Raw genomic sequence first — 18334 nt, 5'->3', positions numbered from 1 at the left:
AGCATCTGAGCTACCTCTGGATCTAGGAATACCCTTTCCTAGTCATACAACATGTGTAAAGTGATTTTATAACCAATCCCTTTCTGTCCATTATTCTAAATTTGAATGTTTACATGCGACATTCTATCTATCATTTATAGTTCATGTGCTGATGTTTATTTTGTTTTACTCATTTTTTTGTTCCCAGGTCACATGTTTGAGAGCATTTTCCGTTTCCAGGTATCTCTATCACATTATAAAGTACTTCATAACTGTTTGTTTGAATTCCCCTAGCCTTTCGTTAAATTCCCACTTTTTTTTGGTAATCAAAATTTAAATTAGTAATCCATGATGGTACAATCATATGGTACTTTCTATTTGGTGTTCTTCACTGTTAATACCATTCAGAGGTCTAAATCCTTTAAACAAACATTTTAGAGAAATGAACATTTTAAATTCAGGCTCTATGTCCAAATGGCTAAGTATTTTTAATATAATCTTTTACTTCCTTCTTAATTTTCTCAAAAATTAACCCCTATCCTCCCAAAGACCCATTTGACATCCCTGCTACGTGTTCCGCACCTTACATCTCTATAGATAAAGTGTGAAAGCCCTATCCAAGGCAAAGAACACAGCTTCCATGGGACCCGATATTATGCCAAGCTGTATTCTGCACCATCTTCAGCAAGAACTAGCTTCGCCATTGAGCACCCTGTTCAACCACAGCCAAAGTACAGGCTTCATTCCAGCAGACTGGAGAACTGCCATGGTCATCCCCTTGCACAAAGGTGGTACCACTACTGACCCTGGAAAGTATTACCCCATTAGCTTGACAAGTCTGATCTATAAAGCCATGGTGTGTATTGTTATGGATCTCATAAACAAGGACATAGGCAATCTCCAAGCACTTGACCCCACCCAGTTCAGATTAGTCAATGGCAGATCTTGCCTGTTGAACCTGGTTGACTTCTTTGAGACTGTCACCAAGGCCCTGGATAGCAGAACGTCAGTACATACAGCTTATCTTGACTTAGCCAAGGCCTTTGACAATCCCCAACACTCGGGTATCATCGAAAAACTAACATAACTTGGCATAAGTACCTATCTCATCAAGTGAGTGGCCAAATGGCTGACAGCTAGGACCCACAAGGTCAAAATAGGTGCCTCCACCTCCAAACAGACCTGTCACTAGTGGTGTTCCCCAGGGATCTTTCCTGGGACCCCTACTATTTGTCATCTACTTCTCAGAGGGTCAGGCAAAGAGAAAAGGGCTGTGGCTGACTAAGTTTACAGATGATTAAGTTGGATCCTGTCATTTACTCCCCAAATTATGTTAATATACTGCAAGAGGGTCTCACAGCAGCAAATGACTAGTGCCAAAGTCATAGCCTTAAGTTAAATGCAAAAAAATGTATTATACCATTCAGCAAAAACACGGCCCCTACGGATTTCTACATCAACATCAATCCTCTAAGCACACAACCTGTGGTGCGAGACCTGGGTACTCAGCTTGACAACAATCACACATTCAACCATCATTTCATAGCAGTGGTCAGAAAAGCATTTTACTTGGTTCATCTCATAAATAAAGGGATTGCATGCAGAAAAAAGGAGATTATTACCTCTCTGTACTCCTCCCTCATTAGGCCAATAATTGTGTGTAACGCCTCATTTGGTTTGGAGAGGTACATACACCTGCACCAACTGGAAAGGCCACAGAAATACTTTACAAGGAATCCATGGCCTCCAATATCTGTCCTATGCAGACAGGCTCAAATCACTAACTCTACTAGTTATCATACAGACTGCTCAGAGGTGATCTGTGTCACCTACAAGGCAATATCAGACTCTGCCTACTAGCGATGCTCCATATCTGCAAGTTTAACTCCTCTTGCATTATCTGCTCGAAAGGCCTAAATTGAATGTGTGACATCAACAAAACCTGCTGGAGAGACAGGTTGGTCTCCCAGAGGCTGCCCAATCTCTTGAATAGACTTTCCATACATGACAGAGAACCTCGCTGACCCTCTTCAAGCACAACCTTAATGAGTAGATGGGAAACAACAAATTTGTCCCAGGGGTTCCACCTGTGTTAGCCAATGACAGGGATGAGAGATGCTGACTGAGGTTTCTTTTTTGTGGATAAACTCTTGGCTAGGTTTGTAAGGGTCCCAAGGCAATTAGCCTAGTAACCTCCTATGATCCTATGAATTGCTGAAGAATGACTTGCATTACACAACTATCAAATATTCCATGTTACCTGTTTTATTATTTTCCATCAGATACTCAGAAATTGCCTTCTAAATATAGTATAACAGTTCTAGGTGAACATTTTTAAATGGAATTGGGCCAAACACAGCTTTATATAACAAGCCCAAGTCCCCTGTAAGACATCTGAGAGATGAAGAGGAAAACGTTTCTGTAATCCACCAGTTGTAGAGCATGTTTCTTAACCCATTTCATTTTACTTTAACTAATTGAAGTGTGCCTTGCTTATAGACTGCAGAAATGAGCATTGCATCTACCATTGGCCTAATAAAAGTATACGAGGTACAATAAGCTCTCTTCATCTACTAGTTATGTCTGAGTATGAGGTGCGTTACAAATTAAGCCTTTTTGACTTTGGTTGCAACAGACTGGTCATAACTTTGCTAACCCTCTATAAAGATTCCCAGGCGTTTTGTTTCATCAAGGATTAGCATCTCCAAATTAACCTAACCATAATACTCGTGGAATATATGAATCTCCTACAGTACAATGAAAGATTCCAAACTCTAGGGTAGAAAGGTAACAGGATGCAGGTTAAGGTTTTGGACTATGAGTAGCTCAGTAACCTGGCTCAGAACTCCACCAGAAATGATAAAATTCTGGATAAGGCCTAATGACTGTAGAGGGACGGTATTGTGGAAATCCAAGTTAAGGTAACTTCATCCAGTGGTGATCATGCCACTGTGTGGCTTACAGAAGGTTAAAGGGTGAAAATAAACTAAAACAGGCAATGGTGAGAGATTTCAGAAAAGCAGATTATACCCTACTAGGGGGAGATGGTCAAGGATGAGTTAGGAGACTATGAGCAAATCAGGGAAGTAAAACAGTATGGGAATATGGAAGGAGTTGAGGTCTAATGGGAGTATGGAAGCAAAGGAGGTCTAACGGCTATGGCCAATGGTGGGAGAGGGAGGCAAAAAGAGAAGGCAGACAAAGTGGATACATACATCTGCATGGCTAGTAATTAAGGTAAAAGCAAGTGCTTAAAACATTTCGCAAAGGAAGGCTGGAGATGTGGATAAGGCACAGTAAACTCAAGCCAATGAAAAGGCACCAGAGATGGTAAAGGAAGCAAAGGCTAAAGTTGAAAAGGTAAGAGCAAAAAAGATCAAGAAAGGAAACATGGACTTTTCTGAGTACACATAGAAAGGTCTAGATGAACAGAACAGGCAATCATAAAGATGGGATGAAGATTACAAAAGAATGGGAAAACATTGGCTCTGAATGAAAACATTGCTAAAGTCTTAAAGGAAAATCAAGAGGATGTCACCATGCTGGGTAGGACAAAGGATGGCAAAATGAGAACAGATAGTAGAAGATGAAGACGGTTCAGAGGGACCTCACTGATCTTAAGGAGCATAAAGTACAATTATAATTGAGGCTGCCTCCCCACAGTCCTCAGAAATCTTAGCGCATTGGCATTTACACCAAGATGTTTTTTCAACAGATAACTGGTTAGTGTAGATGTTCTACAGAACTTGAGGATAGCAGTTAGGGTACATTTGTATTGGGGGGGGGCAGAAAAAATGTGAGGAACTGCAGGCCTATTAGCATAGTAAGAGTGTCAGGGAAATTGATGCAGAAAATCCTGAGGGGAGAAATCGGACAGCATTTCTAGATAATCTGTAGGATGCTAAAAGACAGGACTTAACAGATAGAAGGAAAGGCCATTTAAACTTGAGTCAGTTTTATAATTGTGTTACAAGATGACTTAACAGGGGTGTGCTGATGTATATAGTCTAACAAGTTAGGCTGGTAGTAAAAGGATTGGGGGTTAGGACTAAGACTGACAAACTTGACAGTGGCATGACTGAATGGAAGGACACAGAAGGATGCAATGAAAAATTTAATGCCATATACTGGGGAAGTTAAGTGGTAGAGTATCACAGGAGTTTGTCCTGGGTCCAGTACTGTTCAGTGTTTGTTGCAGACAGATCTGTGGAAACAGAGAACAGTATCAACCTTTTTACTGATGACACAATAGTAGGTGCAAAAAGGTAGAATAGGGCAAGAGTTTAGTAAAGGATTTGGATAAGCAGAATCCACACACACAATGGTGGAACCTGAGGTTCAACATAAGCCTATGCAAACTGCTGCATCTGGGCCATAACAAACCTGGTGTGGAGTATAAGGTGGAAGGAATCATGTAGATAGCTCAACAACACACTCACTAAATGCAAAACCTCTGAAAAAAAAGTTTTGCTAAAAGCATTTTCGGTGAAACTTTGAGTAAATCTTTTTTTTTGGGGGGGGGGGGGACTGTCACTGGCATCCCTATGCACCTCCCAAAAAATACATCAGTGTTAAGGTCATACAACACTGAAGAAAACATAGGTCTCTACTGTCGACAAAAGTCTTGTGGCAAAACATTTTTGCTTTACCTGCACTTCTCTAAAATTACTCTCAACACACTGACATGCTGCCTGTGATACCCCTGCACTGGCCCAGTAATCAAGCCACCTCAATCCTCACCATTGGCACCAGTGACGGACATGCACACTGGGAGGATGACAAGCACACACACAGTAAAGTACAATTTCTCTTAACAGCACACAGATCACAGTTAGTCTGGGGCTATTTCTCTCTCTAGATTCCTAATAGGACTCCCCAGTGGCACAGCTATAGGATTTAGATCTCAGTAGAGTGGCCAAGCCAAGTACGCGGTAGTGGTGCTGCAGTAGCATTGTCGCCTCACAGTAAGACGCTGTCTGGTTCGACTCTCAGCTAAAGTGTCTTCTGTGTGGAGACATGCGTGAATGAGCATACCTTCGTTGAAGGTTGTGCGTCAGGGCTGGCAACTCAGTACGTAAAAATCAACTGCCAATCATTAGCGGACCGGAGTTCCCTAACCAGGAAAAGTCGAAAGACACAATAAGAGAGGCCAAGCCAAAAATCTCCAGCACCCTCTCTGTCCAACCAGTGCTTTGCGTCCCTGCCCAAGTAGCTGACACACACACACATTTGATTTATATACAATCACACAGACACTCCTGTGGAAGGCTGGCACAGGTTCACTAGCTATGCCCCCTTCTGCCCAGACTATAAGGTAGAAAGCACTGCCACCAACCACCCTCAACTACCATAAGGCCCTTACAAAAGGTGACCAGTTCTACAGTGTAATATTACTGTTATCCAAATGGTAAGTGTGTCCAAGACTTGAAAGTTATTTAGGAGTGGCCTGTACAGTGTTACCACATACATATGCAAGTACTCTAAGAGCTTAATTATCTATATACAAAACCAGCCACAACTGACAGGTTTAAATATATTTAATAATAAACAACAGAACAAGACAATACTCAATACAGTAACAGTTCAGAATCACAGGAGGCATTTTAAAACAACATTGCAGGACAGTCTTACATAAATACAGAAAACATCTAGAATGATCTTACTATATTCCCATCTCTAAGAGAGATACTATCATCTAAGTCTTACTTACAGTGCAAAGCAAATGCAGATGAGAAGTGCTGAAGATGGGTGTGTTCAGATCCAGAGACAAAAAAATGCACAGACTTTCTCTGAGATCGTTCTTAAATTACTACCAAGATTACTGTTGGGTAATCTCATATTACATCATTCTTGTCACTTCTGCCTTAGTTTCCAGGCCAACAGAGCCTGAAACTTAGCACCTCAGTGTCAAGATTACTTATCTCTTAGAAGCAGACATCTCTTAGAAGCTTTGCTTGGAACTAGAAATCATAAAACTGTTAAACAACTTTACATTTGAAACCTGCAATTACCTCTGTTTCAAGACAATAGGAATGCCTACAGCGCTAGACATTGTGTCTGCTCTAAGCTGGAAAAGAGATAACAGAATTATAGACAATTTCCACTTATTTTCTTGAGGTTTTGCAAGTTAACGCTATGTCCCAGCCTTTATCATCAAAACATACATTTGCATAAGCATATAATCCATATACATTTCTGCTAGTCTCCAGCAGAGTGCACTGTGGTTACATTTTTGAAGCTCCACACATAACATAGTTTAATCATAACATATAGGTCTCTTAAATTTGTAAGACAAGCCTGTGGATCATAATATTTACAAATGACAGGATTATTTACAAAATTCTAGCTAGCTGGCTGGCAGCCTTCACACCGCCAGCTGGGATTAGGTGAACTGGTAGCAACAGAGCAGAAAAAGGATGCAGGGGAGCTGATCATATCTGAACTGGTCTAAATTAGTAAAAGCAGACCGAGGGCATGGACAGCAGCAAACAGAATGCTGTGGAGTATCGTAGGGGGATAGATCCGAGAAGCAAGAAGGCAATGCTTCCACTCTACAGGCCATGGTAGGGTAACTCCTTAAGCAGTGTGTGTATTTCTGAAGGTCTTACCAGAAAAAGGATAGAAGGCCTTTGAAAGAAAAAGAAGAAATGTTTGTGAGATGGAGGGAAAATAGCATAACTATAGGATAGAGTAGATGCAAACCTTAACTGAAATGAGAACAGACATCATGGAGACATGCTGTTGGTACATAAGATTAAATTATGGAGATGTGAAGTGCCATTTTTTTCAGGAAGGACAGAGGGAGAAAGAGGTAGCAAGTATTCAGCCTACTGAAGGGATGCTTCGTTGACTACATCAGGAGAAGCAATGAAATACAACCCATAGATATACAGCAGAATTTTTGCTATGTGCACTATTCTTTACAATACGATACTGAAGAAATAGTTGGAGCTACACAGAAACATCTTAGCATTACTTTGATGCCAGTTGTACCACATGCATAAGTACAACATGGAGACTTGAGTGAGCAATACAGAGGCTGAGGTGGGAGCAATACTTCACCTCCACAGCACTGGCAAACAAATTCCACCTAGTTCACAGTTACAGGTCATGACAGTCACCACACAACAAACACATTATCAGACCCAGGCTAATTAGGACAGTGTGTGTACATGCTAGCCAGGCTATGCATAAGAAATCACTACAACCAGCTATGTTAGGGGATGGACAGGGGACAGTCATCATCATCTACACAGGTGGAGAACGGGGCATAGTCATCACCATCTGTACAGGTGGAGGACAGAGCATAGTCATCATCTGCACAGGTGGAGAACAAAGTGACAAGTAGCTGCAACACTGAGATGGGGTTATGATCATGAGAGGTGAACACAACAGCCATATACTCTGGAAAACTATGGGGAGCCAGGGATGGCATCCTCCAGTGGTGAACTGAAGCTGCTACAATGTGTCCACTGACAATGTCCACTGTGTTGGCTTACTGTGCTGGAGTTTGATGATGTTCATGGCATGGAAGGGGTAGAACTACATGGATATGCAGCCAAATAAAGTATCCAAGTGTTGAACTGGAGGAATGTCAGCATGCATGACCTAGAAAACTCCCATCTCCCTGCATCCAGACTCTCCCATTGGCAGGGAATGCATGGCCTCAAAAGGCAGACAGAAAGTTGGTTGCCATGGGTCTCATGGAAGCTCCAATGCAGGCAACATTTGCCACCAAGTCTCACCAGCAGCACTGTCTGCTCCCTATCCCTATAATCCAGGTCACTGTGAATGCCTTGCACTTCATCCCAGAAGTCACAGACAATATTCACTTTCTCCACAGTATTGTAAGCAGCAGCTGATTTTGCCTGCATCACTGATCTGCACATCTTCCAGTTAACGTCAAGTGTTGTAGCCACATCATAGGTGGTCCTGGACTCAACTTAGATGAACAATTACTTCACTAACAGAAGCTTTATTATTTCTGGTAAAAAAATATTATTTCTCATATGGTTCTTAAACAGTGGAAGTTCCTGAAGGTTCTGTTCTTGTTCCCTAACCACAGATATATACAATTTGGACAGAACACACTAATATTCCAAAATGTGCATGCTGATCGATTATGCATACTGAATGGTTCACCCAAATATACCCAAATATAAACCTGCCCATCCTCTGACGCATTCTTCAATGACCTGACCATGTATTGCAATATTCTGTACCATGTATTGCAATATTCTGTATCACTGTCAGAAAAAAGAATAGACATAAGGTCCAGGAGACCATTTGAGGAATGCAGCCAAACTTCCAACTTGCCCTAAATTACTCTCTAATTAAATTAATTGTTCAACATCACACAACAGACAAATGAAGGCTGAGAAAATAAAATGCAGTACTACAAAAAGCAGCCCGCTAATACTTCATAGAGCGACAGAGCAAACTATGAGAAAAATCAAGGACATTCTGTAAAACTGGCCAGTTGTGAGGTAGCTTATGCCAGCAGATCAAATAGATCATAATACCGTAAATGTACCTCTGAACTGTCCAGCCTTTTACAGAATGCCTGCTCTTTTCCTCATATGTTTGTCTTGTCCCTTGTGAAATTTTTGATTTTCTGATAAAATCACAGAGGGTGTGTCAGTCAATAATATCAGACATTAAAACTTCATAATACAGAGTGAAATCATGATGGAGATGTTGTGTTCTCCATCATTTCTCTTGCATTGTCCTAATGCGCCGTGCAAGTGTGCAGATGCAGGAAATATATGCATGCTCACTTCAGCACAATGCAACTGAGGAATATTAAAGTGTCATCATCAAGTGACATTATTTAAGAAAAGTAAGCAACTTCTTTTCAAAAGATCATTTCATAGCAATAATCCTGGCTGGGTGTGCGTTTCGTGGGATTTACCCACAGCTGGTTTTGTCTGACCACTTGCATTTCACCCTCATGATCAAACCATGCCAACAGTGTGCAATTCCTGTAATCTACACAGCAAGTCATGTATTTATTGCTAGATCATAGCAAACTGAAATCTATCTAACCTTATAAATCTACCCTAACATGGAGAATTATCTCCTTTCTGGGGTCATCTTTCATCACCTTAATACAGACTTTGATATTGTGAATCCTGACCTTCTTCTAAATTAATGTTTCAGCCACATCATGGATACCCTAGACTCAATTTGGGTTTCTCTTTGATTGCATAACTACCTCACTAATAGAATGTTAACAATTTGTGGCAAAAATAACAATTTCTCATTTGATTCTTTAACATTGGGAGTTTACTTCTCTTCTCACTATGTATAACCAAACCTGCCATCAGATTATACCTGCATAAAACTTATGCTTTATGCAAATGGCATAGCACAATTCAATGCTCCTCATGTTTACAGCAAAAAGGTTTCTCATTGGCCTGGAACCAGTTTGCTACAAATAAAATACACAGCCAGCACAACTAAGGTAGCAGTAATGATCATTGATGCAACCAGATGACTTAGTAACCTTCACAATCCTACTACTTCAGATTGTTCAGAATGCTTACTTCCCTTCAACATTCAGCAAAAATTCTGGGGGAGGGGACTGCCTAACTAGAAGACACTGGCCTTTTGTGCTCACAACTACTCCACTATCCCAAAGGTTTGTACACTGCTAAAATGGCCATACAAATTCTCTAACATACTCACATTCAAGCACATTAAGGCATTGCTATTAATATTGTTCTCTGCAGGCATGGGTATGCTCAGCCTATTATTGCCCCCCTGTCAGTGCAAAACATCTCTGCCCTTTAAGCAGCCGACGATAAGGTTCTCATTGTCCTTCGTCTTGCTAGTCTTACAGAGCACCACTGAAATACAATTAATAAAGCCAATTCTTCTTACCTCATTCATGATACCCTATCTCCTTAACTCCCTTACCTACAAACATCTAAATAATCATAATTTCCCATCAGTAGCAAACAATTCATTCACTGGTACTTGAATCATCCTCTACAACTGTGAAGCAAGGCAGACTCAAGCAAAAATTAATTTCTGAGGATAACTCATGCTTCATGGAACTCTTCAAGATAACATTACAGAATTGCTGCAGGACCTCTCAAAGAATAAATGAATTTATACCTGCAAACTGAAACAAATGCAGATGCTTCAAAGACGCTGGCTACATCTGTATTTATTTTACTTTTATTTTATATCTGTTAACCGGGATAGCCCAACTGGACAAAGGTCCATTTACAGCGGAGGCCCAGGGAGAAAAGCTCCACAATTTATTTAATAATAATTTAAAAGATGCAAGACAAACAAGGCAAAATCAGTGACACATTTAAAGTAGTAGTCATAAATATATTTACAATATCCAGTGTTATTTGTTCAAGTTTAGGGCAGCCGCAGTGGTTAGCATTGCCACATCACAGCGAGAGATTCTCCAGTTCGATCCTCGGCTGGGGTGCCTTCTGTGCGGAGTCTGCATGTCCTTCCTGTCGTCACGTGGGTTTACTCTGGATGCTCTGGTTTCCTCCCATATCCCAAAGACATGCTGTAGGTGGATTGGACACACTAAAATTGGCCCTAGGCATGAGTGCGTGCATGTGTGTGCCTTCTGTGGAAGGTTAGGTGTCAGGCTGGCAACTCAACACCGTAAAACTCCACTGCCAATCATGAGCGGCCAGGCGATCCGCTGTGGTGACCCCTAACTGGGGAAAGCCGAAAGAAGATTTGTTCTCAAGTTTACAGGCTACAGCTATTAAAAGTATGTCATCCTGAAATTAGGTAAGGGGAAGAGGGGGGGGGGGAGATGGAGGTATTTATGTGATGCAGGGACATATCCAGTTTTTAGTACGATGAAGTTTGAGCAAGTTTTTGTAATTCTGGGTAGAGGAGGCAGAAGTAATAGAAGCAGGGAGGCTATTCCAGGCTTTTGCTGTGGTATGAGAAAATAGTGCTTTTCCTGCTGTGTTATTTGCTCTAGTAATACTAAGGAGAGACTTGTTAGCAGACCGAAGAGGGCAAATGGTAGAATAGTGAGATAGTAGGCGATTTAGGGTAATACTAAGGAAAGACGCGTTAGCAAAGTGAAGAGGGCGAATGGTAGAATAGCGAGATAGGCGATTTAGGGTAATACAAAGGAGAGGCTTGTTAGACCGAAGAGGGTGTCTGGGTAGAATACAGAGATAGTAGGTGATTTAGGGCAGGAGTTTTGTCAGGGTAAGTGAGGACGCTGCAGGCTGTGACAAGGTGATAATAGGTAAGTAGTTGTGGAAGTTCTATCCATTGCAAGTCCCTCAGTGCCTGACAATGATGGGTTCTATAGGAAGACTTGTTAGCAAACCTAGCAATTTTATTACAGCATGACTCAAGTTTGACAAGATCCATTTTTCTGGGTTGGGTTAGGATAGGTGCAGCATACATAAGAGTGGACAACAGGTGAGTTTGGGCAAGGGTGATTCTTGCCTTGTCTGCGAGGAAATTTTTATATCTATAAGAGAGTTTACATTTTTTTGTGTACCTTTTTAATTATTTGAGCTATGTGGACATCAAAGTAAAGGCTATCTATTTCTACTCCAAGAAGTTAAGTATACTTAGTTGGAGAGATGATAGTACCATTATTAGAACTGATAGTGGAGAGGGGGATGGGTTTGGATTTATTTGGAGAGAACAGAAGTAAATTTGGTCTTATTTTTGTTGAGAATAAGCTGGATGTTAGTCATCCATCTTTCCATGGAGCTAAAGGATTCTTGGGTAAGCTTTTGTAAGGTGGTAAGACATGGGACTGCATAGTTAAGTATCGAGTCATCTGCATACTGTATGAGGGAGGCTTGCTGGGTAGAAGTATGAAGATTGTTTGTAAAGATGAAGAAAAGAAATGGACTCAAGATTGAGCCCTGTGGAACACTTATGGTTGTTGGAAGTTGGGAAGATAGAACTCCTTGCCATTGAACAGACTGCTGGCTGTTGGATAGGTAGTTTTTGAACCAGTCTATAGTAGTAGGAGCAAAGGATAGGGCAGCTAGTGAATTTAGTAGTATTGGGTGCAAGACCATATCAATTGCTTTAGATAGGTCTAGAAATATGGCAGAAACAAAGTTTTCATTTCTGTACTGGCTGACCTGATGTGTAAAAGAGAGGAGAACAGTGATCGTACTATGGTGAGGGTGAAAGCCATGTTGTGTGGGAGAGAAGAGGTTATTAGAAGTAAGGAACTGCATGACTTGGGTGTGAATACATTCTCAAGAAGTTTAGATTGGGGAGACAGAATGGCTATGGAGCGGTAGTTAGAGAAGTCATAGGAGTTACCACCTTTGTGGAGGGGAATGATATGAGAAACTTTCCACAGCTGAGGGACATAGGCTTTCTGAATAGACCGGCTGATAAGGATAGAAATAAGGTAGGATAAGGATTCGGCAGCTATTCTTAGGAAGTTAGCAGGTATATTAGCAGCTGCAAGGCTAGTAGGTTCAAGTCTTAGGAGGAGTTCTTTAATGGTGGAAGTGGGAATGGGTGAGAGTAAAGGAGGGAGGATTTTCTGGGTTTTTTGATGGGGCGAGTAAGGAGTTATGAGGATAGTGACTGGATGGAAGTGATGATTAAAATGGGAGGCTATGTCACTGCTGTTATTGGAAGTAGGAGTGGGGGTGGTTGTTTTTCCAGGTTTTAAGAGGGCGTTGATGGCTTGCCAAAATTTTAGGGGGTATTTTGAGTGTTCCTTTTGTATTCCTAGGAAATAGTTCTGTGTCTAGATTTATCTGCTTTTTGGCCAGATTCCTGAGTAGCTGATACCTTTGACTATTTGGGGTGGAATTGTCTTTTTTCAATTGTTTCCAGGCTTTGTCTCTAGATTTTAATAAGGCTCTAGTGTCCCTGGTAAGCCATGGGGCATAATTTGTTTTTGCCCTAATTTTTCTGATGGGTGCAATAGTATTAAGGACATGGATAAATGTGCTGTTATAGTAGACTGCTTGGTCTAATCCTAGGGTTAAAAGTGGTTTCCAGTTACATGGTTTTAATTTGCACTCTTCTCTAACTTGTCTATATGTTATGGGCTTTGGAATAGTGACTATAGCTTTGATGCAATTGCTTTTTCTGTGGCTGGTTACCTTTATTTATTTACTTTTCTACATTTTTATGACTCAATGATTGTAATATAGTTCCCAATGTTTGTTTTAATACTAAAGTCTAATTCAGTACTTTTCTCTGAACTAGTAATTGCACTGTATCAGTGGTCTAATTTTTAGTGATGAAAAAACAAATTACGCAAAAAAGTTTATGCATTTTGTCCGATTGTTATGTAAATGACTAAAAATGTGTATTACATCTTCTGTTGAACTTCTGTGGATATTTTACCAGTTGGCCTGAGAGGTGGCTGAAGAGAGCCCTTTACCAGTCCACCAGCATGTAAACAACTGTAAATAAAAATATGCAGTCCCTAACTCCCCAACATCTATTGTTCAAGGTGGGTACACACCTCACAGGTGGTATACATGTCGGATGCTGTGTGTCCTGGGGACACAGGTGGAATGCCTGAGTGACTTTCAAGAAGCTGTCTGTCATGCCATGGTGAGACTGTGTACTCATATAGTGTCTCTAGTGTCCTCTCTGATGGTGGATGTGGGTGACCACTCCCTCATGTAGTAGTGCAATGTCACTGTGTCATCAGACTGTGCCATTTGCATGTTGTCATTGTGAGCCACATGCACATTGTCTAAATTAGCTCCATGTAGTCCTGTTGTGCTGTACCCTCCATCAGTGAGAACAGGAATACTCATGATTATATATACATGCTTTTATATTCCTATGCACATATGCCTTTATATCCCTCTAGCATGTATAGTACTGCACAATAAAATGCAGTTACAGCAAACTTAAACATACATAACTTGTCATGCAGTCTCTTGCAGAGAAGTGCCTATACAAAGAGATAAAAGGTGGGCCTGGGTAAAACCTTCCCTTCAGATACTGTGCAGTATGTTATACTGCACTATAAAGGTCACAGTGGAGTATGCTATGCTATGCTCTAGTGCAAATGGCACCACATACCTGGTGCATCTCCAGCTGATGCACAGGTGGTTACTGCCAGCCCAACTCCTACATCCAAGCCACTAACAGGTGAAAGGGCTTCTCCCTCAGCCTGAGTAGGACAGCAAAAATGTGCTAACTTTATGGCGAAAGTTTAGCATCCATGATCCATCCATGTGTTTTACCGGTCTGCCGCAATGTTCTCAGCCTCTTCCTTTGCATGAAGTTTCATACAAGTTCCTCCTCATGGAACTTGTTGCAGAGGCCTGCTATGGCATACCACAGAGCATTCACATCCTCTACCAATCCCCACCAAATCATGTCCCAGTACTATTTACCGCCACCACACGAGTTCAGGTGGTGCTTGCCATGTCTGCATAGCACCTGTAGTAGATCCATTTTCCTACATAGTGAATTCTCCAGTCTTGCTTTCTTCTGGTGTCCATGCCAGTATATGCTCACCTATAGGCTAATGTGTCAGACACCAGATGTGTACGCTATACTATGACCTGCTCATACAGTCATCCCTTTATGCACTTTTAAAAATAAATAAATAAATAAATAAATAAAAATCAGCCACAGTTGGCATTTACCCAGCTTCCCCCATGTTGTACTATACACCTGACCACAGCCTTCCCCACCCATTTTTGCATCTATTTTTCAGCTGTAATTAGCTCAATGCACTCGCTTTACTGTGGTCATAGCCATGCTTCAAGATGCAACACTAGAACACTAAACCCTTATGACATGTCCATCAAAAGTTTATACAGGATTCCCTCCCTACAAGAAAGAGACAGACAGTCCAGGATAACAGAAATGTCTGGGGTTCCCAAGTTACATGTAAATCACAAAGTCTGCCTCAGTAGGATTGACATCCAGTGTTGCACATTGTGATCTACATCCAGCTAGGAACCCAGGACAATGTCCAACAAAGTACGCTTATTTTACTAGATCACAATGTCCGCCTCAGTGGAATTGACAAAGACCAGCGAGTTTCTTGTTCTTGCTAATGTACTTTACCAGGCAAGAGTCCAGCCTAATCTCTGCAACTGCTTCCTTTACTTGTAAAGCTGAAAGTCAACAGAATTTCTAGTGAAGTTCCTCTGTTCCACAGCTGTACAATACTGGGCTAGGTAGAACAACATGGTTTCGCTATCTTCCTTCTTCTATCTCACTAACAAGGGCCAATTAATGCAACCTTTTAAGAAGGGTACTTAGTGCCACTGTTTTTGGATCACAGGAGGTTATACTAGGATACTGGCCCGAGGTCCTTATAAGCCTAGCCAAGAGTTTAGCCCATGTTTAGATAAGTCAGCACCCAGAGCCCCTGTCCAGCAGGGACACAGGTGGAATCCCAGGAGTGTATTTTCTGTTTCCCAGGATCACTGCCTTAGAGCACTGCAGTACAGAGACATTGTGGATTTAACCATGAATACTACTGTGACCGTGAGGCACGTCACCGGTATGTTTATGCATGTGGCATTTGTATGCCCACAGTGCTGTGGTGCAGCACTGCATCCATTCCTAGCACCAAGGTGCAGTGATAGGGGATACATTAGTAGCACGGCATGCTGGTACATCAAAGCACATTTCTAGATCACATGTCGGTGTGCATGGGATTGCCATTTCCCTACTTAACTGGACAGAGTAAGTGGTCATGTCTACTTTACGCACTTTGAAATGCAGATTTCTAGCTTTATGTGCCAAGGAGAGAAAGATATTTTTTGTTCTTCCTGCACAAGGATTTTCTCCAGAGACAGCTAGGGCAATATGAAAGGTCGCTGCAGTCTCTGGGATGTACTTGCTGGGATAGTGAGTGATTCTACTAGTGTGAGCCATTCTGGAGATCCCTTCTTTTGTGGATGAGTGAAAGGTGCATCTATACAGTGCTGCACTGCACATGTGAACATGCATGGACTGGGACATGCTTGCTTATCTTACTTGAGAGGTCATGCACAGTCACTTCCTGATGTAAAGCTGCTCCAGCTGTGGAGCAGTCTGGCACACCTTCTCCTGTTAGTACTACATTTTTCTCTACTTATGGGGGCCTATACTCAAGGCTACCAATGCTATTCAATGTCAAATGCCTGATTAGCTACGTAGCTCTTCGCACAGTGCAACACTGAAAGTAGGCTGCCCAGGCACAAAGTGCTTTTCTATGAATTGCTGCAATAATATTACTAAATCAGGTTTCAGTTACGATATGGTTATCTATAAATTCACTGCAAAGAAAGCTCCAGCTTTGGTTTAAAGTTCTAGCACTGCACTACCATCACCTTAGTCTTACTTGGATCATTTGTTATCACCGCGCCACGTTTTCTTTTTTTTTTTTTTTTTTTTAAGATAACATTTTTGCATGTGCAAGAGAAATATATTATGGAGACAGAAAATGCCCTGTGAAGCACCATCTCCATTTCCTTGAAAGACAGCTGCAAAGCATGCAGGCTTGTCAGACATTTCATGCCAGGCTTGGAGTCACAACAGCAGCTTAGTACAAATGACTTTGTGGTTTTCTTTTGAAATACAGGTCTTTTTTTCTGTACTTTGTCTTTACCCACTGGTTCCAGGTTATGGCTGAAAAGGGTCCCTGGACCTGCCCACCTAGCCAGTTAACATATCTAAAATAAAATAAATGAGCATTTCTGCAGCTGACTAAGTGATTTGGGTTTAAGTTAACAGATGACAGCAATGGCAGAAAGCATGTATGAGAATCTTGGGAAGATGAATCACTGGCATACGGAGAGAGGTTTGAAAATGTAAAGGGCAAGGCAGCATTGCGTTGAATATTTATGAGAAGGCTGAGGGGTGAGAAGAATGCTCTGTGGCATGCAAAGAAGAAATATGAGGAGAAATTTTAGAAGAGAGACAAAGTTAAGAAAGGAGTGATAGATCAGTGGGGACAAGTCAAGAAGTTTAAATGAAATTATGAATTATAGGAATATGATGGTGGTTATTTTGTACAGCACTCGAAAATTAAGGGATGTAAGGTTTGGGGCCTCAGGGAAATACTGTAGAAGTACAGTTTCCGAAGCAGGATTGATGCGTTCCACATGTGACTGCCGTAAGGGATGGCTATACTGGACGAGTAAATAAAAAAAACATCATGCAACATTTGTAATGACAACATACAACTGTCAAATTTAGCATAGAAGAAAGTCCATGAACTACTAATGAGGTTCGTTTTATAGCCTTGGATTTGATTTTCTCAATATCTACTTGAAAACTGAGCAGCTCAGATAAAGTCATTTCATTTACAGGGCTCCTGTATTACCAATGAAGTGACATTTTGTGTCTGGTAGCCTTAGTCTGGATAAAAAGCCAAACAGATAAGTTAAAATCAATGTGATATTAAAAAGATAGGAATAAAATCAATATGTCATTGCAGATTTGTTTTCAAAGGCTGTGCTGAGCTAGTGGTCTTAGGGAAGAAACAAAGCACAGATAATCTTTGGTGGAAATGATAGTGAAGGAATCTAGGATGACACTGTTTAGGAAGTTAAGAACAAAAGAAATCTAAGATGTAGAAAAGATGGTCACACAGGCTAGAGAAAGGCCAAGAATGATTAGGAACAAGGACTAGCCCATTGCACAGGAGACTCTGCTGTAACTCTGGGTTTGAATGTTGTACAGCAAGACAGGTTAAATGTCTGATTGATTTATTGTGGCTAGGGTAACAGTGGAGTACAACAGTGCATTTGCTGAGGAACGTTATTTGGGGGATGTTGGGATGTTATTGCAGGGGGTTACAGGTGTTAAACTTTGAACTGGGCAGTTCATATATACTGAATCCTAAAACTGGATCAATTCTAAAAGGAGAAGTGATACTAGGATGAGGGGACATGAAGGGATACTAGGATGAGGGGACATGAAGGGATACTAGGATGAGGGGACATGAAGGGATACTAGGATGAGGGGACATGCTTCATTTGCTGAACCAAAGCCTTGTGTTGATGATGTGAAAGGAGGATTTTCGGACACCATTCAGGAGTTTAGTATAAAAGCAGCTCTGAACCAGACAGTTCCAAACTGCTGTTCTGAACATCTTTAATTTTTTTTTTTTTTTTTAGCAGAAATCTCTCTGTCTCGCCAAATAGGGGATGGGTCACTCAGATTTTAATACAACAAACTCAGAAATCAGTGCACCTCAGCAAAAGAGATATTTTCCAGGTACTACTAAGCTTGATGAATCACACCATTCAATGAATTCTGCAACTGTCACACACACAACAGTCTTTTATCCTACTCCCCAAATGAAATGTATTTTTGTAATGAGAAAACTATAAAAAAAAATGCCAAGATACCGAAGAGTTACTCCTGTATTCCTAACTTTATGGTTATAGTTATG

This window comes from Protopterus annectens, chromosome 9.part0, assembly GCF_019279795.1.
Source record: "Protopterus annectens isolate FY-2018-M chromosome 9.part0, PAN1.0, whole genome shotgun sequence".
Lineage (NCBI taxonomy): Eukaryota > Metazoa > Chordata > Ceratodontiformes > Protopteridae > Protopterus > Protopterus annectens.
Note: the sequence above shows the minus strand (reverse complement) of the source record.